We start from the raw sequence: 26,374 nt of genomic DNA, 5'->3' as shown, positions 1-26,374 counted from the left end.
CTGTCATTTCTTTTATCGCCGGTTGTTTCGTTTCGCATTTAGGTTGCGACAGCTGGCGACTCTGCTGGGGACCCGGTTTCCCTAAGCGAGTCCCTCCTAGCTTTTGTAGGTTTCTTGTTGGTTGGGTGTTTATTTCTTTTGGACAGTTATTCATTTACCTGCTTTACCTTATTGCATTCATGTACATCTGTCTGCTGTATTTGTGGGTTCTGTTGGGTTGTTTGTTTGTTGGGGTGGGATGTTTTGAGAGATAAGCCCACTACCCAGGCTTGAGCGTACACACAGGTTTTAGAGTGGATAGTCATGAGGCTTGCGTGGCATGTTGCTACATTTAGTCGTTCATGAAGACCCACACCCAGACGAGGTTTCTTTTGGATGTATTCTGTCCTATGGGTGTTCCATAATGACAGATGTTCCTCTAGAAATCGTCGACTCTGGTGACCATTTCCCGAGAACTCAGTCGAGGCCTCTCCTCCGAGACGCGTTTATGTTAGCTCTGGTGGATGCATTCTCGTTGATCAATCTGAGGACCCCGAGGCTGGGAACTTGCTTTAGGATATCCTGTTGAGGGGAGTCAGTGGAGGTCTTTTATCCCGTAATAATGCCAAACCTTCAGTGGTAAACGTATTATTCTCGACTGAAGGGCTGAAGTGGACAAACTTCCGTTCTTAGAACCTACCAGTGAGGGGCGGGCTAAATTCAGGAAACCTTAACCTTCAACCAACCCGGTTTTCTGGAGTAGACTTGATCTTGTATTATATTCTTCAGTGGGTTTCTCTTCAGACAGTGCAACCTGACAGATGTTCAAGCAGATACAGCAGTCCTGATTCCCATGTCACTGCATTGCATCACATCATTTTGCATTCATATCATTTAACACATGTTTATCCATTCCCAGGGGTTTATATCTTCTCTCTGATTCTAGTCGGGGTTTTCTGGTACTCTTAAAATGGATAGTTTATCAAATGTGAGACTGGAATCAAGGGGGTAGAATTCCCTTTAGAATTGATAAACATGTCATTGCATTTGCATATCCATCATCATGTCTTGCATAACAGGTACCGCCGCAGCGTTCTCAGTTTGTTTGGTATTCCACTAGCAGGATAGCTGACTCAGGCATTCACTGATACGGTACCCGTCGTCAGGGGCCGATTAGGTTCTCCAGCGCTGGCGTCATCCAATATAGCCAGGTCTCTACAATCAACGATGAAGATGGGGATAGTGATTGCGACATCGATAACTGGGTGCGTTCGAGGATCCCGGGTGAAGTCATCAACAACTGGTCTTCTGAGGAGATTGTCCAAGTCACTTTTCTGGAGGAGTAATTTTTCTTGTTTATTCATGCATGTCTAAGTCTTACGTTCTACCCAGGGCGTAATGACTCATTGTAGGGCTCATCTATGTGGATACCTGCATTTTTTATCATAAATAAAGGACGTCTTTTTGCATTTAAATATTTTGTTCACTGTCTTTCTATTTTTGCAGTTTTCAAAAAAACAATCAAAAAAAATATTTTGGCAATGTTTTGTTTAGTTTTCACTTCTTGTTCATACTCATAAGCACATACCATCACTCATGCAGATGCACATCACCGGATCCTATTGATAACGGTTCTGCTATGGCTCACTTTGACTTTGAAAATCCGATCTTTCAAACTGAAGAAGAGGGTGATGAAGACTGTGAACTCCCTGAAGAACTTGCCAGACTATTAAAGCAAGAGGAAAGGGTCATTCAACCGCATCAAGAGTCTACTGAAGTGATTAATCTCGGCACCGAGGACGTCAAGAGAGAAATCAAGATAGGGGTTGCTTTGGAAGACGATGTGAAGAAGGGGTTGATTGAATTGCTGCTAGAGTATGTTGACATCTTCGCTTGGTCTTATCAGGACATGCCAGGGCTTGACACAGACATCGTGGTACACCGCTTGCCTCTCAAAGAAGGTTGTCCTCCGGTCAAGAAGAAGCTCAGAAGAACAAGACCAGAGATGGCTGTCAAGATAAAGGAAGAAGTTCAAAAATAGTTGGATGCAGGGTTTCTAGCAGTCACCAATTATCCGCCATGGGTCGCAAACATCGTTCCAGTACCTAAGAAGGATGGAAAGGTACGGATGTGTGTCGACTACTGGGATCTGAACAGAGCTAGCCCTAAGGATGATTTCCCATTACCTCACATTGACGTTTTGGTGGATAACACAACTCAGTTTTCGATATTCTCCTTCATGGATGGCTTTTCTGGCTATAATCAAATCAAGATGGCACCATAAGACATGGAGAAGATAACATTCATAACCCCATGGGGGACCTTCTGCTACAAGGTGATGTCGTTTGGTCTGAAAAATGCTGGGGCAACATATCAACGAGCGATGGTGACTCTTTTCCATGATATGATTCATCATGAAATCGAGGTTTATGTTGACGATATGATTGCCAAATCTGAGACAGAAGAAGAACATTTGGTGAATCTGCAGAAACTGTTTGAGCGTTTGAGAAAATTCAAGCTGAGGCTTAATCCGAACAAGTGTACTTTCGGGGTGAGATTTGGAAAAATGTTGGGTTTCATTGTTAGCGGAAAAGGGATTGAGGTGGATCCTGACAAAGTAAAAGCGATACAGGAAATGCCTGAGCCAAGAACAGAAAAACAAGTCTGTGGTTTCTTAGGGAGGTTGAACTACATTGCAAGGTTCATCTCTCACCTAACAGCCACGTGTGAGCCAATATTCAAATTGTTAAGAAAGGATCAGGCTATCAGGTGGAATGATGATTTGCCAAAGGGCTTTCGAAAAGATAAAAGAGTATTTGCAGAATCCTCTTATCCTTATGCCTTCAGTCCCAGGGAGACCGCTGATTATGTATTTGACAGTACTCGATAATTCCATGGGTTGTGTTCTCGGTCAACACGGCGAGACAGGTAGGAAAGAGCATGTCATCTACTACCTGAGTAAAAAAATCACAGATTGCGAGTCGAGATACTCAATGCTTGAAAAGACATGTTGTGCACTTGCATGGGCTGCTAAGCGATTGAGACAATACTTGCTTACTCACACGACCTTACTGATCTCTAAGATGGATCCAGTCAAGTATATATTCGAGAAGCTTGCTCTCACCGGAAGGGTTGCTCGTTGGCAAATGGTACTGACAGAGTACGATATCCAGTATACATCCCAAAAATCCATCAAGGGGAGTATTCTGTCAGACTATCTTGCTCAACAGCCGGTTGAAGATTATGAGCCGATGAAGTTTGATTTTCCAGATGAAGATATCATGTTCCTCAAGATGAAAGACTGCGAAGAGCCAGTTGTTGAGGAGGGACCTGATCCAGACGAAAAGTGGACTTTGTTGTTTGATGGGGCCGTCAATGCCAGAGGAAGTGGAATTGGTGTTGTCATTACTACTCCGAAAGGTGCCCACATGCCTTTCACCGCTCGTCTGACTTTTGAGTGCACCAATAATGAAGCTGAGTATGAAGCCTGTGTCTTGGGTATTGAGCAAGCCATTGATTTGAGAATCAAGACTCTGGACATTTTCGGAGATTCAGCTCTAGTGATCAATCAAGTGAATGGTGATTGGAACACCCTCCAGCCTACTCTGGTCCCCTACAGAGACTACACGAGAAGACTGTTGACTTTCTTCACAACAGTAAAGTTGTATCATATACCTCGTGACGGGAACCTGATGGCAGATGCTCTTGCTACTCTATCCTCCATGATTAGAGTGACTCGGTGGAACTATGCTCCCATGATTGATGTTATGCGACTTGATAGGGCCGCGTATGTGTTTGCTGCTGAACTGGTAGTTGATGATAAGCCCTGGTACCACGACATCAAGTGCTTTCTGAAGAATCAAGAGTACCCTGCAGGGGCATCCAACAATGATAGAAAGACTTTGAGAAGATTGGCAGGCAGTTTCTTCTTGAACAAAGATGATGTGCTGTATAAGAGGAACTTCGACATGGTTTTGCTCAGATGCGTGGATAGATACGAAGCGGACATGTTAATGCAGGAAGTACATGAAGGCTCCTTCTGTACTCATGCCGGGGGACATGCAATGACTAAGAAATTGTTGAGAGCGGGTTATCACTGGATGACCATGGAATCTGATTGTTTCAAATATGCTCGGAAGTGTCATAAATGCCAGATTTATGCTGATAAGGTACATATGCCGCCAAATCCTTTGAATGTGATGTCTTCGCCGTGGCCTTTTGCTATGTGGGGCATTGATATGATTGGAAAGATTGAGCTGACCGCCTCCAATGGGCATCGCTTCATCCTTGTTGCCATTGACTATTTCACCAAGTGGGTCGAAGCAGCGTCATTCGCGAATGTCACCAGACATGTGGTTACCCGATTTATTAAGAAAGAAATCATTTGTCATTATGGGATTCCCGAAATAATCATTACTGATAATGGTTTTAATCTCAATAACAAAATGATGAAGGAGTTGTGCCAGAACTTCAACATTCAGCATCACAATTCTTCCCCTTATCGCCCTAAGATGAACGGCGCTGTTGAGGCAGCAAATAAGAACATAAAGAAGATTGTGAAGAAGATGGTCGTCACGTACAGAGATTGGCATAAGATGCTACCCTTCGCCCTGCATGGGTACCGTACCTCAGTACGTACATCGACCGGGGCAACCCCTTACTCCCTTGTGTATGGTATGGAAGCAGTCCTACCTGTTGAAGTGGAGATTCCTTCTCTAAGAGTCCTGTTGGATGTCAAGTTAGACGAAGCTGAATGGATTCGGACAAGGTTCAATGAGTTGAGTCTTATCGAAGAGAAGTGAATGGCATCCATTTGTCATGGGCAGTTGTATCAGAGTCGGATGAAGAGAGCCTTTGATCAGAGAGTGCGTCCTCGATGTTTCCAAGTTGGAGATTTAGTGTTGAAAAGGATCCTTCCTCCTCAAACAGATCACAGGGGAAAGTGGACTCCTAACTATGATGGACCATACATTGTCACCAAGATTTTCGATGGTGGGGCCTTAATGCTTGCAACTATGGATGGTGAAACTTTCACTTCCCCTGTGAACTCAGACGCAGTTAAAAAATACTTCGCATAAAATAGACCCGCTGGACAATAAAAAGAATAGTCCAGGCAAAAAAATGGGCATCACGACGAACCAAGAAAATGAAAAGGTTCGGGAAAAAATTAGGGATTAAAAATGAAAAGATTGTACACCCGGTAAGTTGAAAACCTGAAAGGGCAACTTAGGTAAAAATGGGTATCCTGGTGGATTGAAAACCCCGAAAGGGAGATCCAGGAAAAAGTTAGGGATTAAGCGAATGACTGCATTCTGAGTAGTTCTGAATCTCATCCCATGTCGATAACTGGAAACTTTCGAAAGGGAGGAAATATTCTAATCACTCTTTTCAGAAAGTCGATCATCTGGAGGATCTTGAAGACGAGCGAGTCATAGCAGGATTGGAACCCAATAGAAATCCATTTCACATTGCCATTAGATTAATTTCTGTTTTTATCTTTTGTGCAATTACCTCTTTCCAGGGATTGCTTCCTGGTGTAAATGCCTATTCAGAGGCCACTCAATCAATAAAATCATGTTATTCAATACATCTCTGTGTTCATTTTCATTTTACTGTTTTGTGTGCAAAAATGACGTCCGAATTTTTGATAAACATTGCATCATGAAACATAAGAGCTTTGCAGGTACGTGCTCAATAAACATTGAAAATTGCTGCAAATTTTAAGTGCTTTGGATCGTCTATTCAGAATAGATACACTTGGGGCATTTCCTTAAGGTCCCCATCAAATGACCGCGATTGTTTTTCCTCAACAGTTGGAATTTGGTATCTTATCCCTGCAGAGCTGGTCCGAGCGTTGGATTCTTCAATCCCCAGCAGGCTCTCACTGTTGTACTTCCCCAAGCATTTGTTTCAAATTATACATTCACCAGTAGAGTCGACAGTGTCAGACTGTATATCCCCAGCGGAGTTGACAATGTCTGACTGTATATCCCCAGCAGAATTGACAATGTCCGACTGTATATCCCCAGCGGAGTTGACAGTGTCAGACTGTATCTTCCCAGCAGAAGCGGCTGCTCCTCAGAGTTCGATGCCAGATCGATGACCTCGACGCTAGAACCATGGTCTCTTTCCTTGAAGCAGAATATCGGTACCGTATCGGTGTTTGCTTCCCCTACTGAGTCGTCTCTCTCGCAGATTATGGTTACCAGAACCACCGTCGCTTTCCTCAACAGCAAGTTTTCAGTGCCATTCTCTCCCTAGTCAGAGCCTCGGTATTTTGTTATTTTCCAAAACACCGTGTGGCGGGTCATTTCCCCACAGAGTTCTTTGTGCTGTGTATCTCCATTAGCATTGCCAGGGTCCAGAAGATTGTGATCATTTCCCCAGCAGAATTCCTTGCCTCAGCTTGGCGTTCTCTCTAATCAAGCATTTCGCATCCCTGCATGTAGAATCATATTGCATCCTCCCAAATTGCGTAGCATTTCCATTTTCATGGAGCATTACGCCATTGAAAAATTCAAACATACGCATGTAAAGCATAAAACATTCTCGATATCCCAAGTGATAAGCCAGAAGTTTGTTTCCAGTACTCAGACTGAAGATTGTTCATAACTTATCTTTATTATTCCCAGCAGGGGTCGTTGGCCAACGCGCCGCCTCAATTATCATTTTCCTTATTTCTGCCGATGCTGACAGGCATGAAAGTTTCTGGTATTCAGACCGAAGTGGCATTCAGGCCAGTTTTCCGATGTTCAGATCGAAGAAGTTTCCGACGTTCAGGTCGATGCAACTTGTGGCATTCAGGCCAAGTTTCTGGTATTCAGACCGAAGTGGCATTCAGGCCAGTTTTCCGATGTTCAGATCGAAGAAGTTTCCGACGTTCAGGTCGACGCAACTTGTGGCATTCATGCCAGTTTTTCGGGTATTCAGACCGAAGTGGCATTCAGGCCAGTCTCTCGGTGTTCAGACCGATGTTAATAATCTCATATCTTCCGATGCTCAGATCGAAGTCATTTCCAGTATTCAGACTGATGAGCGGCATTCAGGCCATGGTTATTTCTGCGTTACCATTTATTTTGGTATCCAGGTTAACATTCTTTTTCGGTATTCAGACCGACTCTCACCGTACCAGACGGATTCTTCTTTAAAGACCACCTCTTTGCCGATTCTGACGGGCATTGTTACTTCATTTTTTCACTTCAGTGTAAATTTTCGGGCTTTTATCGTATTCAATCACTTGATACCTCGAAAGTGCGAAAGTCGCTGCTATCTTCTTTTCGGGTCTCCAGTTGATTGAATAGGGGCAACTGTAGCACCTCAAATTTGCCCCCCTCATTCATGCATTCATTTTCAGGTCATTTAACATTTCATATTGCATTTCATCATGTCAATCAGAATTAGATCCAAGAAGCTTGAATATCATCCAAGACACTTTGTGGGTTCTATCTGGGTGATCAGTCCACACAAGGGAATGACTTGAGTTACTTCCAACATGTTCAAATGGGGTCTATTCATCATTCAAAACGCTAATCTTGAAGGAGCAAAAGTCTGTTCCTGAGCTGTCATGCTCGCTAGGCGAGCAGCGTGATTCGCCTAGCGAGTCTGAACTGTCATGCTCGCTAGGCGAAGCCCACGCGTTTTAAAAATATAACAGAAAAATCTTGATCTTGGACCTCTCTCATTTGAGCCCACAAAGCCACGAAAATCAGGTTATAAATTCTAGATTTCCATCTTCCAAAAAACCCTAGAAGAGAAATAGAGAAAGAGCTAACAGAATTCAGAGTAGCCTCCATAGACACTGAAGAACCAATTCCCTCTCATATAAACCCTAAGATTGTTCCGCAAACCCAATGGTCCAATTCAATTTCATTCGATCTCTCCAATCAGGTTTGCCTTATTCCCATTACTTTACGCTTTTAATTTGAAATTCCCGAAGCATGAGATATTATGGTTGAATCCGGGAGAGTGGGTATAGTTAGGTTTTGCATGTGGGTTTAGATGTGGATGAATGTGTAGAACGATGCCTTGAATGTTTAATCACTTCGCTTTTGAGATGGATACCATAGGGTTTGGGGTTCCTGAAATCGTACTGTTATCAAAGAAGAACCTAGAACCCGCAGGCATTCGCTAGCACCTTCGCTAGGCGAATCTGCAGCAAAGCTTCGCTAAGCGAAGCAGTAGCGATCGCGACAGTAGCTGTTTTTTTTTCGCTTGCTCTCTAACCTGTTTTGTGTTTTGCTATGACATGTTTTCTATTGCATCCGTGCGCTGTTTACCTGACACTGTTGTTGTTATGTTTCTTTTGTGCAACTCTTGATTGCACCCCATCTTGCCATTCTAACTTGTTTGTTGAGTTTTTGTGAGGGCTCATATGACTCCGAAAGAGATAGCTTGCTCGGTATTCCACTTTATTTGTGGGATACCATTTGGGAGATTTATTTTGATTGCTTTGCTGACTTGTTTTCTTTGATGGTGCTAGCCTGAGAGATCTCCGGGTTTCTTATTTCTTTAGTTGCTGTTACTTCAGATCTTTATCCGTGTGGTAGATCTCTTGATCCCTTTTACATCTTTCCCGTATTTTACCGCTTTCTTAGCTAGAAGACCTCGATAGGAGGCAATGTTTTTGCGTGTTTACTTTTGTGCCTAAAGACCTCCAAGAAGAGGCGTCAGTGCTAAAGACCTCCATGAAGAGGCAATTGACGGATAAAAGGGATTAGTAGTCAATCCCCCGTTATTCAGTGTGTCGTTCTTTATGCTCGCACTACGTGTCGATGCTTCAGAACAAAAGCCCAAGATCTTTTGTCCGGCCAGTCAGTGGAGAGGGTTCCACCTTTCTGAATCCCCACTTTTTGTCATGAGCTCACCCTGTCCAGGGTTAAGAGCTATGAGGTCTTATCCTCATTACCCTTTTGATCTGCTCACCCTGACGTTCAATGTCAGTGGTTAAGAGCACGTTTGATTACCCTTCCATGGCTTGTTTGTCGAGGTTGATATGACCCCTCTTGACTAAAGCCCTAGCCATGTATGTTTGAGCCCCCTTGTTGGCGTGTTTACTCTATGCTATATGTTTTGTATGGTGTGATCGTCTCCCCATAGGATTGCTAGGCTTCGTATAGTCTCTCGTTTGCATGTCAATTAAGGTAGCACGGTTCCTTCGTCTAGGACTTCCTTTTTTGCATGAGCATTCCTAAAACACAAACAAACTCATTGATTTTTCTTCTCCTAAGAACACGTTAACTCCTTCTACTACAGGCGAGTAAGTCTCCAAAGGTCGAGCATCCGGTAGATTGCGTAGTAACGTCGTTCACCTAAAAAACACGAAACAAACAAATAGGTTAGCCGAACTACGGCTTGCTCTGATTCTCATTCCAGATGAGACACATAGGCATAAGACGCGATGTCTTAGCGAGCACACCCCTCTTTAACCCATATTCAGATGAGATACGTATGCAGTGGATGCGACATCTGTGCGAGTCATTTTCTTTTGACCCCTCTTCTAGTAAATGGTACATTAGATAAACCCACACCCTTTAGACAAGAACAACAAGAGTGGATCCCGTAGAGTACTACGGATGTGTACGGGTGCTAATACCTTCCCTTCGCATAATCGACTTCCGAACCCAAGATTTGGTTGCGAGACCTTGTCTTTTCCTTTCCTTTTCCCAGGTTTACTTCGAGCGTTTCCTTTCCCTCCTTTGGGATAAATAACGCACGGTGGCGACTCTTCTGTCATTTCTTTTTTTGCCGGTTGTTTCGTTTCACATTTAGATTGCGATAAAGTATAGACTTGATAACAGTTGTTACGCGATACTGTAGCGGTAAATTCATGATCATCAAGCTATAGATAAGCTAGACGTCAATAAAACAAGAGTCACCATCACGCTTTTATTATTTCAAATCAAAACTAATAAAATGCCAGAGATTACGGGTAAGGGGGTTGGTTACACAGAGGGAAGGTATTAGCACCCAAAGTGTCCTAGGTACTCCTAGGGAGCCCTTTCTTGTGTGCATTTGTGTTTTTGTACAAAATGATGTTTGCAAATAAAAAGAGTGTGGGGATGAGAAAAGAATTCATTAATTATATTTTTGTGATTGACAAGACCTTCGGACTTGTGCCTACGTACCAACATAAAAATGAGGGATCAAAACCTCGTAGTTCGTGGTAACAATTTCAAAGTGGATTCATTGCTTTTAACAAAGTTTAAGTTTGAAAGGCACAAGGGCCTAAAAAATGGTTTGAATGAGTGTTAGTTTTTTTTAGCTTTTGAAATTTTAAGTCAAGTATGGTTAAGTTCATTTACAAAGTTTGATTTAAGAAAATAAGTTTAAAAAAAGCAATGGCATAAGGCCAAAGTTTCTAATTTGCAATAATGGTCAAAGTTTAGAAATCAACAAACACAAGCAAAGAAGATTTTTAAAAGGAGGGAGAGATTTTAAAATTAAAGAAGCGGGAAGGAGATGAAGAGACTAATCCTAAGCATAAAATTTAAAAATTGAGAGTTGAAAAGACCTGACCAATGGACTGCAATCCATTAGACAAGAATGTCATATAGAAACCCAAATTTCCCTTGGACTTTAGAATCACACAACAATCAATATACAAACAAAATTTTGAAGAGCAAGGCATCAAATAAAGATATCCACATCCAAGTTTAACAACTCCATGATCTTCTTCAAGTTTTGCCTATGAGGCAGATGACTTCAAAGGATGGCATAAGTCATAGGTTCAAAATAACAGCTTCATAATGATCATGTTACAGATGAACTCAAATGGACCTTCAATTTTGTATCAGAAGAAGTTCCAATCCTCAAGCATTTGGTTTCATGAAAGTTGGCATTGGCCAAGTCCTTTGCATAGGGAGTGTTGCCTAAATTCTAAGTCCAATTGTCTCAGATCAAACCAACAGTCCACACAAGATATTTTTTAGGGTTTTTTGTTCTTATTATGTACATTAATGGTCAAAGACCACACAAACAATCACAATGTATCACAAAATATGGTCCAAGTGGACAAAGTGAAAATGACATTAACATAAACAATTTGAATGGTATGAATAATGGTAAACGAATAGAAGCTTAAAGATTAAAGTGCATTAAAAGTAAATGGCTTGAAATTAAATGTTAGTTGTTAATGAGTTAGAAGTTAGTATTGCTTTTTCTTTTCCTTTCTTTTAAGTTATTCTTTGGAGAACACTCAACCCACTTATCACAAGCATGGATCCTTGAACCAAGACATCTTCCAAAGGAAGGAAAAAAGGCCAAGTTTCCATACAATACCATGAAAGAAGGGAGACTTACAATCTCACTAACTAGAATGCTATGCCTTTTTGTGTCAAAATTTAGCGCTATGTTAAGCAATCGTAATTGGACTTATGTAGAAGTCACAACTATTTGAGGTTAGACAATAGAATTTTAGTGTTAATGCATGTTAGAGACATAGTATAATGAACTATGCTCATGAAATATACCACACACAAAAAGAATATGCAAAGTGGGGGGCCTAATCTCATTCATACTTATGTTGATTTTGCAATCAACTAGCCTTAGGATATAGAGATATTATAGGTCCATGACATGAATGCATAAAGAAGGGGAATGAGATGAAGAGGGTGGGGAATGGATCAAACACAAATTGGACAAAGGATGACTTTTACCAAGTTAAGATCATTCATTCATTTTGGGAGATGGAATGTGCATTCGATCAATCCCCTAAATCCAATGATCTTAACCTAACAAAGTCAAATCAACCTTGACCAAGGCCCAACAACACAAGTTAAATTTACAAAGTCAATTAAAATGGCTCTACACAATTAATTTGAAATTTAATCAATTAAATATAATAAAAATAATGCATTAAATTAAATATGGTTGGTCAATTTCCTAAAACCTCATCAAAAGACCCAAGAAATAGCCATGAGATTTATCATAGGTCAAACAAGGTCAAAGGACCTTGGAGAAAAAAATTCAGAATTTTTGGAAACCTAAATGTATTTTTAAACAATTAAAAATATTCACAAAATCAATTAAATCATGAAAAATATTAATAATGATCCAAAAAATAATTTTAATTCATAAAATGAAAGAGGGTTTTATTTTTAAAAAATTGGTGAAACTCTCATATTTTATGGATCAATATTAAATTTAATATGAATTAATGAAAATAAGAGAAATAAAATGAAAATTCAGATAATCAAAAAAACGTGGACCACTTAATCTCCCTCATTAATTGAGATGGCATATCAAGTGGTGAGAAACGCGCGTTCCATGGTACACGTTAGTCAGCACGCTGCATAACTGGTCATCATAAGCAACGTCCCTGATTAAAACATTTTGAATCAATCCAATGGCTTAGAACACATCCAGCGCATCGCCGGAGCCAAGTGTTGGTCATCTTCTCTGATGACCCTGGCCGGACTGGTTCTTTCATCACCATAACATAAATGAAAAAGGAGGACATGATCTTAAAGAAAAAATGGTGTAGATCACGAATATCACCTCAATTTAACCTAACTCCAAATATATATAGAGATACATGGAGTTGAATTTTGAGGTGTGTGAACTGAGTTGCTTCGATTTGACCTCAAAGCAACTAAATCTTCTTGCCAACATTGGTAGGACTTCAGACAACCAAGGATCCAAGAGAATTGATGAGATTTGAGAGAGAATCAAAGAAAAGAAAAATCTGGAAAAATACCTTCAATGATGTGCAGAACTGGATCTATCTTGCTTCAGTTCATGCTTGATCTTGCTATATGGAGCTTGTAGAAGTGGATTAAGAATGGTGCAAGGCTTTGGATCTTGGAGTTTTTGAATCTCCAAACAGTGAGATTCAAACTCAAATTTCAATTTAAATTTATCAGGTTTTCCTTTGAATGATGAGGGTTTCAATGGTGGGAGGCAAAGATGGCGCGCAAGGTCCTTCAAACTGAAGCATTGGACCTCTATGTATAGCAAATGGTAAGTGTTATTTGCACACTTGAAATTACTTCCAAATTTGGCAATGTGAATGGCACGCGTGCACGGGCATGTGCAGACCCATGAAGCATCTTAATTAGATCCAAAATCAAATGAACTGAAGTCTGAATGAAGATTGCAATGCAAGGCAAAGATGTTTGGATGTTTGAAGCATGATTCTTGCCAACTGATACAACCATGTTCAAGCTATGCGCAGACCCCTCAAACCTTGTCCAAAATGCATGAATTTGGACTCTTTGGAAAAGGTTAGATCAAGAGGAACAACTCTCATGTTGAACACTTTTCCATTTGGAACTTGTATCATGATGAATTTTGAGGTGGAAGTTTGGAAATTTCAACATGTCAAAATATTTTCTAAGTGTCAAGCCATATGTTCAATTATTCCACCTTGGCTAACTTTTTATGTGAGCTTCAAATGAGAAAAGTGTCTTTATCAAAGTTGTATCTCTTTCAAAATCCTTCAAACTGGTCACAAATTTAACATCATTTGGATTTGGGATGAATGAGTTATGCATTTTTGAAGTTGAGGAAAATCACTTGTTCAATGGCATCGGTCCAAAATGACCTATAATGTATCCTCATATCACATGCTCATAAAAGTTGATTTAGCTCTAACTACAAACATCAAAGTTGAATTAGACACCTTGAATTTGATTGTAAAACTTGGAAATATTTCATCTCATAAAAATTGAGCAAGTTATGGCCTTGGGAAGTTGACTTTCAAATTAGGGTTTAGACAAAATGACCTATAATGTTTCAACATAGAAAATGAGTTTCCGAGCAAAATTAGCTCTAGACTTCAACATGAAAGTTGTTTGGAATGTAATTTTAAGTAATTTTTTTCTTGTAATCATTTTCATATGATAAAAAGTGTAGGAGATAAGGTCTAGGGGGACCCAGTTTTGATCAGATGAATTCATCTGATCAACCACCTTCAACCATCTTGCTAACTTGCAATTTTCTTGAATTTTTGGACTCATGGGAGATCATATATGCATAAGATGATGAAATTTGAAGTGTCCCTTGAGATATTTGATCAATTGGTGAAGAATCTTGTTGAAGAAGTTACTCAAGATACCCAGATGAACTAGGGTTTCCAAGGCAAACCAATTCCAAACTCTTGAAGAAATCTTGATCAAAATAATATGTAAAGATCATTGGGACTCATATATGATGCTTAGAGCCACTGTGGATCATTATTTGGTTGTGCTTTTAGCTATGAAGGTCTTAAACCCTAGATGTGAACTTGATAGATCAAAGGTGATCATGCCCTACCTACAAAAGAGTTAGACAAATGCAAAGACATATTTATGGTATTTTGGTTAGTAAGTGATAAAATAAAAATTATGATACAATCAAATAGTGCTTGGTGATCTCTCCCAATACAAACCCAATAAAAGAGGGGCAAGGAGGATGCTAAGGTATGATCCCACAGCTAATGCATATGATGAGGTAGCATGGGGGATCTTAGGGTCAAAATTGGGGTCTCACAGATACTATACTAAGACGAGTTTCTATTGAGAATACTATGGGTTGATGAGTCAGTCATCCTAACCTATAATATCCGATAGATACTATACAGGTTTTTATCCTTAGTTCACTCCTTTGGGATAGTTATTAGCCATACTCCATGCTCGTGACTCACAATAAACCCTTGATTCTTGGTTGATCCAATCAAGTTTTGTCAATATCAATGGAACTTGGGTGTTGATAAGGTGAAAACCATAATCCACCAAATGGATGATTAATCTTGAAAATGACTTGATTCATCCCTTGACCTTTGTTTGTTTGACTTGTGTGTGATCCCTTATTTGTGATTGTTGCATTCATGCATTCATGCGCATCATAACATTCATCATATGAAAAAATAATTTCAAGGAACTGAGGTCTTATTTGCAAATATTTTCAGACCATGGATTATGGACGAAGGAACACTAAGAAGTACAGTTTCAGATGTCCAGACTTGAAAGAGTTAAGGAAGCTATCATCTTTTGTATTAGATCCCTTGGACTTCAAGCAACGTCATGGGAAGCTTCTATCTGTGTTATCTGCCGATGTGGTTAAAGGACTCTTGAGTGTGTTGGTTCAGTTCTATGACCCTCTCTACTATTGCTTCACTTTTACGGATTATCAGCTTGTGCCTACGTTAGAGGAGTATGCCCATCTCTTGGGAATACCTGTTTCTGACAAAGTGCCTTTTAGTGGATTGGAAGAGATTCCTATATCTCATATTATAGATGAAGCTCTTCATCTGAAAAAGTCTGAGATAGAGGCTCATTGGGTGAAGAAAGGAGGATTGTTTGGATTGAATTCTGAGTTCCTCATCAAGGAAGCTACTGCCTTTGCTTAAGCCGGTAGTATGGATGCTTTTGAAGCCATATTTGTGTTGTTCATCTATGGTTTGGCTTTGTTCCCTAACATTGACGATTTTTTTGATGTTAACGCCATTAGAATTTTCTTGATTGGGAATCTTGTGCCTACTCTGTTGGGTGATATGTACTTCTCTTTGCATCTAAGGAATTCTAAAGGTGGTGGAACGATTGTGTGATGTGTTCCTCTTCTGTACAAGTGGTTTATTTTGCACTTGCCTCAGACACCTACTTTTGTGGAGAACAAACAATGTCTACGGTGGTCTCAGAGACTTATGTCTCTCACTAATGATGATATAGTTTGGTATGGTTCTTTATTGGGTAGTTTGGAGATTATCGATAGTTGTGGTGAATTCTCTAATGTTCCTCTCATTGGTATACAAGGAGGAATCAACTACAACCCTGCTTTGGCTCGTCGTCAACTTGGGTTCCCCTTGAGAGACAAACCTAATAACACTTTGTTTTAAGGTCTTTTCTATCAAGAGGGTAAAGATCCCCAACATTGGAAGCAGAAGATTGTGCATGCTTGGCATAATGTGCATAGGAAGGGAAGATCTGAGCTTGGTCCATGCAACTGTGTAACTTTGGAAGCTTACACTACTTGGGTGAAGAAGAGAGCTTTGGAATTGAAGATGCCTTATGCTTATGAGAGACCTATGTTTATGGTTGTGGTTAAGGCATTATCTCTCTATAACCAAGATGTAGAGGAGTTGGAAGACACACTCGCCAAGATGAAGCAAGAGAAGGATATGTGGGAAGAGAGTTTCCATGCTTTGAGCCGAAAGCATGAGGAGTTGCAGCTTGAGTCTAAAGACAAAGATGCAATTATTGAGCTTCTTGAAGATCGAGTAATGAAGAGACAGAGAGAACCAGAGGTTTCATCTTCCTCTAGTATGCCTCAGCCTTCTAGTGCTTGGAAGAAGATTGTTGATCAACTTATCCTTGAGAAGGCTCAGATGAAGACTTCTTTTGAGTCCGAGATTCGACGCACCCGGAGGAAGTACGCGCCTACAGTTAGATCTTCTAACATTGCTGTTAGGGATCCTTAGGATGACTAGTCTCCTTTACTCTTGTATTTTGTATTTCGGTTTTTGAAATTGTACTTAGTGTAATCCTTCCAATTATATAAATAAAAGAGATTTTATGGTCAATCAAATTATAGCAATTGTTATTATTATATGTTTGCAAGTAAAATAGTAAGTTCCTTGAAAATAAAAACGATCAAAGCATTGCATTTCATGCATCATTTGCATAGCAGGTTTTCTCTTCCGCCAGATGTCTCATTGGTTATTCTTTTGTGCTTTAGCCAAGCTGACTCATCGATACAATACCCACGCCAATCACTCAAGAATTATGGAACATCTAGAGCAAGAGAACAGAGACTTGAAGGACTAGATCGCCCGCATGACTGCCATGATGGAGTCAGTGTTAGCTGCTCAGAGTCAATCTTCTCCAACGCCTGCAACTCCTCCTCCCCAGAGGACTGTCATTTCCGAGGTGGCTACCTCAACTATTCCTGCTACTACTGCTTATTTTGCGCCTACCATGCCTGCCGAATTCCCGTGGGGAATGCCGCCCAATTTTGTGTCGAGGGTTTCACGCCTACTTTTGCTTCCATGCCTGCATCTAGCCCGGTCATGTCTGTGCCGCCACCGGTTGTTCATACTTTGCCCCGTGTTGAGGACACCATCTACCATTCCGAGCCATCTGAAGGCCCGGATGTTTATGAGAAGATGGACAAAAATGAAAGACCAATTCCTTGAGTTGCGAAAGGAGTTGAAGACCTTGAGAGGCAAAGATTTATTCGGTAAGAGTGCTGCAGAACTTTGCGTAGTGCCAAACATAAAGATCCCGATGAAGTTCAAAGTCCCTGACTTTGAAAAGTATAAAGGGAATACTTGTCCACTCAGTCATCTCGTCATGTATGCTAGAAAGATGTCGATGCAAACCGATAATGATCAATTACTGATTCATTATTTCCAAGACAGTCTGACTGGTGCCGCTCTGAGGTGGTACATGGGTCTGGACAGTGCAAGTGTCCGTACATTCAACGATTTGGGTGAAGCATTCGTGAAGCAGTACAAATATAATGCGAATATGGTGCCGGATAGGGACCAATTGAGGTCATTGTCTCAGAAGGACAGGGAGACATTCAAAGAATACGCCTAGCGATGGAGAGAGCTTGCCGCTCAGATCAACCCTCCTTTGGAGGAAAAGGAGATGACTAAGATTTTCCTCAAGACCTTGAGCTCATTTTACTACGAGCGCATGATTGCCAGTGCCCCCAGTGATTTACTGAAATGGTAAACATAGGGATGAGATTAGAAGAAGGTGTCCGAGAGGGAAGGTTGTCTAGAGAGGAGGTTTCATCTAGCAAGAAGTACGACAACGGGTTTGCTAGAAAGAAAGAAGGCGAGACTAATGTAGTATCGGTTGGGAGGCAAAGGAGGCCTCATGTCAGAAGAAGTCAACAACCCGGTCAACATCATCATCAAGTATCATATGTTATTCCGGTATTTTCTAATAATCAATCAACACTTATTCAACAACAAAGTCAACAACAACCACATCAAAGAACAAACAACTACAACAACAGCAACACCAACAATCATCAACAACAACAGAACTTTGAGAGGAAGAAGGTCTCTTTTGACCTTATTTCTATGACTTATGCTGAATTGTATCCATCGTTGGTTCTCAAGAACCTTCTTCAACCAAGAAATCCTCCACAGATTCCTGAACCACTTCCATGGTGGTATAAGCCGGAACTCCGGTGTGCCTTTCACCAAGGAGCTCCCGGTCATGATATTGAAAATTGTTACCCCCTGAAATATGAAGTCCAGAAGCTGGTAAAGAGTGGAATGGTGTCCTTTGAAGACCGTGCGCCGAATGTCAAAGTTAACCCACTACCTGCTCATGGTAATTCATCTGTTAATATGGTGGACGGTTGTCCCGGGGAATTCAAAATATAGGATGTCCGTTTCATTAGAAGGTCCTTGGTGAGGATGCACAAGGATATATGCTTGGTAAGTGATTGTGAGCATGACCATTATGGTTGTGCAATCTACAGTGTCAATTCTCGAGGTTGTGTGATTGTGAAGAGAGACATCCAAAGGTTGATGGATGAAGGTATGATCCATATTTTCCAATCCCGTCACTTAGGTGACAATGTCAATGATATAGTCCCTGTATTCAAAACTCCAGAAAGAATAGTAGTCCAGTATGACAGTAGCAACAGTAACAGTGTCAGCAATAGATCAGTATCGCTATTGGTAATATGGTTAGCGGGTCCCATCCCGTATGCATATGATAAGGATATTTTGTATCAGTATAATGCTACCATGTTAGAGAATGGTCAAGAGGTTCCATTACCTACGACCAGTTCTGTTGTGAGCATTGTTGATGTTACTAAGGTGACCCGTAGTGGTTGTGTTTTTGGGCCGGTGTTCCTAAAGAATGTGGAAGATGTATCTGTCAATAAGAAGGTTGAAGCGCCTGCAGTAGATCTGGTTAGTGCTCCAAGATGTCAGTCTGGTGAATCCATCGGTTTGAATCCTAACGATGATGATGAGGTTCTTCGTTTGATTAAGAAAAGTGAATTCAATATGGTGGAGCAGTTGCTCCAAACCCCCTCCAAGATGTCAGTATTGTCTCTACTGATGAACTATGAAGTATACAGAGAAGCATTGCAGAAAGTATTGGAGCAAGCTTATGTAGAGCATGATGTTACGGTGGATCAATTTGATCATATTGTGGCTAACATCACTTCCTGCAACAATCTCAGCTTTTGTGATGAAGAACTCCCCGAGGAAGGTAGAAATCACAACTTGGCATTGCATATTTCAATGAACTGCAAGGAGGATGCTCTGTCAAATGTATTGGTTGACACTGGCTCTTCATTGAACGTACTCCCGAAATCAACTCTGTCAAGGTTGTCGTATCAAGGAGCTCCAATAAGATATAGTGGCATAATCCTCAAAACATTTGATGGTTCTCGCAAGACTGTGATCGGTGAAGTGGACATTCCTGTGAAGATAGGTCCGAGTGATTTCCAAATTACTTTCCAAGTAATGGATATCCACCCGGCCTGTAGCTCCTTGTTAGGAAGGCCATGGATACATGAGGCGGGAGCTGTTACGTCAACTCTGCATCAGAAGTTGAAATTTGTCAAGAATGGAAAGCTGATTATCGTCGGTGCGGAGAAAGCTTTGTTGGTAAGCCATCTACCATCTTTCTCTTATGTAGAAGCTGAGGATGAGATTGGAAATCTATTCCAAGCCTTATCTATTGCTGAGGAAAAGAGAGTTGGGGCACCTATGTCCTCGTTTAAAGACGCATAGAAAATTGTTGAAGACAGTAATTCTGATCAGTGGAGCTGGATGGTAGAGGTCGCCGAGAACAAGAGCAGAGCTGGTTTGGGATTCCAGCGAGGTTCGTATATGATTAGAGCTGAAGATGTGCAACCCAATTTCCATAGCGGATGGTTCATTCATGGTAATGAACAACACTTAGCTACTGTGATCGAGGGTGATGAAGATGAAGACTGCACCAACTTTGTGACACATGGAAAAGCTTGCCACAATTGGATTGTTGTTGATATTCCTGTTATTGTGCATCGATCTAAGTAATTGCTTTTATTGTTTTTGAAAATCCTTCTCCTATGCCTAAGGGAGAAGTGAACATTGTTTGGCATATTTAAATTTGATCATCAATAAAATATAATTCTATTCATCCACATCCATGATGTTTTATTTTTACTTTTTTGCTTTTTTTTCTGAAAATGGTAATCACAAAAAACATAAATAAATAAATAATAATTGTCCATCTGCATAATATTTGGTCACAATTCACTTATCTAAAATCAAAATATCAAATCATTATGCAGGTTGGTTTCTAAACCCATTGAATACAATGATCCTACTCCTTCGCCAAACTTTGAATTCCCTATGTTTGAGGCTGAGGATGAAAGTGATGAAGAAGTGTCTGATGAATTGTCTCGTCTTCTTGAGCACGAGGAAAAAGCCATTCATCCATTTGAAGAGCAAATCGAGCTAGTCAACTTAGGTTCCAAGGATGATGTGAAGGAAGTCAAGATTGGATCTCGACTGTGTCCTGAAGTTAAGAAGGGGTTGGTTGATCTTCTCCGAGAATATTCAGATGTGTTTGCTTGGTCCTATAAAGACATGCCTGGTTTGGATTCTGAGATTGTGGAGCATAGATTGTCGTTGAAGCCGGAATTCCCTCCAGTCAAGCAGAAGTTGAGAAGGACTCACTCTGATATGGCAGTGAAGATCAAAGAAGAAGTGCAAAAGAAGATTGATGCCGGTTTCCTTGTTACTATCGAGTATCCGCAGTGGGTGGCCAATATTGTACCTGTTCCGAAGAAGGATGGAAAAGTCTGCATGTGTGTTGATTATAGAGATTTGAATAAAGCCAGTCCGAAAGATGATTTCCCTCTGCCACACATTGATATGTTGGTAGACAATACAACTAAGTTCAAATTCTTTTCGTTTATAGACGGATTTTCTAGATATAATCAGATCAAGATGGCACCCGAAGATATGGAGAAGATCACGTTGAGTACACCTTGGGGAACATTTTGTTATAGAGTGATGCCTTTTAGTTTAAAGAATGCTGGTGCAACTTACCAAAGAGCAATGACTACTCTTTTTCATGATATGATGCATAAAGAGATCGAAGTCTATGTTGATGATATGATTGCTAAATCTATTGATGAAAAGGAGCATGTTAAAAATTTGTTGAAGCTATTCCAGCGTTTGAGGAAGTATAAACTCCGCTTGAATCCCAATAAGTGTACATTTGATGTTCTTTCTGGTAAGTTGTTGGGCTTTATTGTCAGCGAGAAGGGTATTGAAGTTGATCCTGCCATGGTCAAAGCAATACAAGAGATGTCTGCGCCCAAGACTGAGAAGCAAGTCAGAGGTTTTCTCGGCCGCTTGAATTATATCTCCAGATTCATTTCACACATGAATGCCATGTGTGCGCCTATATTCAAGCTTCTTCGGAAAGATCAGTCTTGTCATTGGACCGAAGATTTCCAGAAAGATTTTGATAATATCAAAGAGTATCTGCTTGAGCCTCCGATTCTGTCTCCTCCTATTGAAGGAAGATCATTGATCATGTATTTGACTGTGCTTGATGAAAGTATGGGTTGTGTTCTAGGTCAGCAAGATGAAACTGGAAAGAAAAAATATGTTATTTACTACCTCAGTAAGAAATTCACCGATTGTGAGACTCGGTATTCTATGCTAGAGAAGACTTGTTGCGCATTGGATTGGGCTGCTAAGCGTCTGCGCCAATATATGTTGAATCATACCACTTGGTTGATATCCAAAATGGATCCAATCAAGTATATTTTTGAGAAGCCTGTTTTAACTGGGATGATTGCCCGTTGGCAGATGTTGTTATCCGAGTATGATATTGAATACCGATCTCAGAAAGCGATTAAAGGTAGTGTCTTGGCTGACCATTTGGGTCACCAACCAATTGAAGATTACCAGTCAGTACAGTATGATTTTCCTGAAGAAGAGATCTTGTACCTAAAAATGAAAGATTATGATGAACCATTGCTTGAAGAAGGGCCAGAACCTGGTTCCCTTTGGGGCATGGTATTTGATGGAGCTGTTAATCAATATGGTAATGGCATTGGGGCAGTGATTATTACTCCTCAAGGCATGTATTTTCCATTTACAGCTAGATTTACTTTTAAGTGTACGAATAATATGGCTGAGTATGAAGCTTGAATTATGGGGATTGAAGAGGCCATTGATCTTATAATCAAGTACTTAGACGTCTATGGAGATTCAGCTTTGGTTGTAAATCAGATCAAAGGTGAATGGGAGACGAGTCAGCCCAGTTTGATACCATATAAAGACTATGCGAGGAGGATTTCAACTTTCTTTACAAAGGTTGAGTTTCATCATATCCCTCGAGATGAAAATCGGATGGCACATGCTCTTACAATGTTGGCTTCAATGATTATAGTGAAGTTTTGGAATGAAGTTCCCGATTTGATTGTGATGCGTCTTGATAGACCAGCCCATGTGTTTTTTGTTGAAGAAGTCAAAGATGAAAAGTCGTGGTATTTTGATATCAAGTGTTTCCTCCAAAGTCAGATCTACTAGCCTGGGGTATCTTTGAAAGATAAGAAGACTTTGAAAAGATTAGCTGGTAATTCCTACCTGAATGGTGATGTATTGTACAAGAGAAATTTCGATATGGTTCTGCTCAGATGCGTGGATAGACACGAAACAGACTTATTGATCACTGAAGTCCATGAAGGTTCCTTTGGTACTCATTCCAATGGACATGATATGGAAAAGAAGATGTTGTGAGCAGGTTACTATTGGCTGACAATGGAATCTGACTGTTGCAAGTTTGTGAAGAAATGCCACAAGTGTCAAATTTATGCAGATAAGATTCATGTTCCTCCGACACTGTTGAATTTCATTTCCTCCCCATGGCCCTTCTCCATGTGGGGAATTGATATGATTGGCATGATTGAGCCCAAAGCTTCAAACGAACATCGTTTCATTTTGGTGGCTATTGACTACTTCACAAAGTGGGTTGAAGCGGCATCGTATGCGAATGTGACCAAGCAAGTTGTTGTGTGGTTTATCAAGAAAAAGATTATATGTCGTTATGGTGTGCCAAGTAAGATCATTACTGATAATGGATCGAACTTGAATAACAATATGGTGGAAGCTCTTTACAAAGACTTCAAGATTGCACATCATAATTCTTCTCCCTATAGACCTAAGATGAATGGGGTTGTTGAAGCTGTAAACAAGAACATCAAGAAGATCATCCAGAAGATGGTTGTAACGTATAAGGATTGGCATGAGATTCTTCCATTTTCTTTGCACGGATATCGTACATCCATTCACACTTCAACAGGGGCAACCCCTTTATTACTTGTTTATGGTAGGGAAGTTGTGCTCCCGGTAGAGGTTGAGATCCTGATCAGTGCATTTTGATGCACTTTCTTCTACTATTGTACTTAGGAATTTCCTTAGTTTATTTTACTTATTTTACTGTTTTATTATGTTTTTAGATTTAAGTTTATTTTTTGCTTTATTTTATTTTCGTACTTTATTTTCAGCATAAACAATTATTTGATACCTTGTTACTATGCAGATCATAACTTGGGCTATAGGAATCAGATTGACGCGTTCTAATATGCGTTGGAAAGAAAAGAAAAAGAACTACAAGTTTTATGTTGAAGTAAAAAGCAATTTCGGAATGAAGAATGGTCGAATAATTCGTTGAAGTTCCAGACTTAATTAAAATAGTTAGTTTGGGCCAGTTTTTGTAATTTTCGGGTCGGATCCTATAAGGGCCCGAATTTGCCTTTTATTATATTAGGTCTTTCACGTAATCCTAGTTCTGAATTTTGATGGGAGAATATTGCTTAGAAGATTTCATGGAGAGCTGATTCCCAAATAGTTGATATGTTGTATTCGAATTCCACTTTGAGGTTTTTATTAATTTCAATTTCTTTTCAATTCTTCCTATAAACTCGTTTGCTTAATTCGATTACTTTCGTTTGCTTAACTCGATTGTTTCTTATAGGATAGAGTTGATTAAATTTGATTGTTTGTATGATCCTTAACTATAATCACGTTAGCGTAGCTTTTTCGTTATCGTGTTTGATTAAGTCGCGTTTGCTTAATTCGCGTCTGCTTAAATCCGTTTGCTTAATTCGGAAATTAGGAACATACATCATATAATACCAATTTGCGCTTGTCAGTGGGTATTGTAATCGAATGGGATTGAATCCGCTAGGGAATTAAAATCATAAGAATCGATGATAAGTCGGAAATCGATACAATAGATTAGCTTATTTATCAATTTTGCTTTTACCTTTAATTATCTTCGATTTAAGTTTTGAACCTTTAAAACCCATTTTTTCCATTCGTTTGGTTATAACATTCAAGAGTCCTTGTGATACGATACTCGAGGTGTCGCTTCCCGTTTACTATATTTTATTACTCGTTTTTGCCCCGTGTGCGACAGCGGATCAAATTGGCGCTGTTGCCGAGGACTTTTATAGATTTTAACTATTATTATAGTCTAACCATTATTATAGTCGTGTTATTTTTTTTAGCATTTTTTTGTCCTAACTTTCTTGCGTATTGGTCTTTTTGCGGTTTAGGATAAAAAGAATCTACTTTTAAACAAATTGCCTCAGATTATTCCGATTCTTTGTCGAAAGCCTCTTTTTAGGGACTAAATAATGGAAGTCGCCCTAAAAAATCGAAATTCCTTATTTTTTTATTTTTTATGATTTATTTTCTGTTTTGGTAGTTTCAGAAAATTCCACAAAAATTCTCAAAATTCTTAATTGACGTTATTAGATTAATTTTTGTATTTTTATTTATTTTATTCTAATCGTTTTTTCGTATTTCAGTTGTTTTTACTTAATAGGGACATTGTCGGTATTTTCCTATTTGTTGCTGCATTGCTGAGTTAGTTGTGTTTTCTCATTATTTGTTGATTTTTTTTCTTTTTTATTAAGTTTAACATGGCTGACCAAAGAACTCTGAGAGAACTTGTTGTCCCTAGTGTTGATTATAATGCTTTGTGTATTGAATATCCTATTGCTGCCAAAAATCCTTGATTGGGAACATGTCACTTAACTCCCAACAGTTCATAACAAGGGATAATTTTATGGTCCAAGCAAAAGGTATGAATGAGATTCAGGTTTCTTCTTCCAACAAGGCTCTAGAAACCAGAATTGATGAACTTACGTCTTTAGTGAAACAATTGATGCTACCCATTCCACCACCACCACCATATAACCCTCCATAAGTAATCACCTCTTCACCTTCTGAACCTTCACTAGAGGAACTTGTCATGCAAATGGTTGTAAATAGTCTCAAATTTCAACAATGAACAAATTCTAGTATTCAGACTTTGCAAACACAAATTGGACAACTTGCCACTTCAATGAATGTCATGCAACAAGCTCAAGGATCAAATCAACTACATGCCCAAACAATAGTTAATACAAAAAGCTCTAATGTGAGTGCAATTTCCTTGAGATCCGAAAAAGTTACAGAACCAGAACATCCTATTATTGTTGAGGTTGGAAAAAAGTATGTATCATCAATCCTTTTCCCACAAAGAGTACTGGAAAATAAGAAGATTGACGAGGAAGAGCATTATGTTTTTCAAATAGAGTTGCTTTCTGAAGTTGTTGATGAAGCTTATTCTGATTTGTTTTCAACTGATTTTCCAAATTTATCTGGTTTTGATGATATTTACTCATGTGATGATTGTACTAACACTAACCTTTGTGCTGTTTGTGATGAGATTGATGCTGCCTTGCAGAGTGATATTGTAAATAAAGTTGTTTATGTAGCTGGAGCTCTTGACATTCCAGTATTCCCAAACATATCATCCATTGAGCAACCACATTCTTTAGAGCCTAAACCACTTCCTAAGGATTTATATTATTCATCAAAGCTTCAACTTAAGCAGAAACATAAGAAGGGAATTAGATGGACATTGGCTGACACTCGTGATATTAGCCCATCCATATGTATGTATAATATCTCACTTAAAGATGAAACAAAAGTAGTGAGGCAACCCCGTAATCCTTTAATTCTTGATGTTATGAAAAAGGAGATCACTTTCACGCGCCCATTCAACGCTTTTACTTATCAAAGATTCTTCTTTGATCCTGGAATACAATGCAAATGCACTAATCAAAATTTCAAGGTCAATGGACACTATCCAAAACTACTACATGAGAATCTGACTTTGGAAGAAGAGATTGCAGAAGAACTCTCTTTGGGAAAGGTTGCTTATGCAATCACTTATCCGCCTTGACTCCTTAGGTGTGTTCTTTCCTTTCTCCCACTCTTATTTTATATTTATGGTATTTCATTGAGGACAATGTATGTTTTAAGTGTGGGGGAGGGAACCATTTATTTGTTTTGTTTATTTTGTTTTTCAGTTTTTCTCTGTTTTTGGTTTTTAGTTGCTAAATTAAAAAAAAATTGCATGTTTTTTCCTTTGGTTTTTGA

The sequence above is a fragment of the Lathyrus oleraceus genome, chromosome 3, assembly GCF_024323335.1.
Source record: "Lathyrus oleraceus cultivar Zhongwan6 chromosome 3, CAAS_Psat_ZW6_1.0, whole genome shotgun sequence".
Classification (NCBI taxonomy): Eukaryota; Viridiplantae; Streptophyta; class Magnoliopsida; order Fabales; family Fabaceae; genus Lathyrus; species Lathyrus oleraceus.
Note: the sequence above shows the minus strand (reverse complement) of the source record.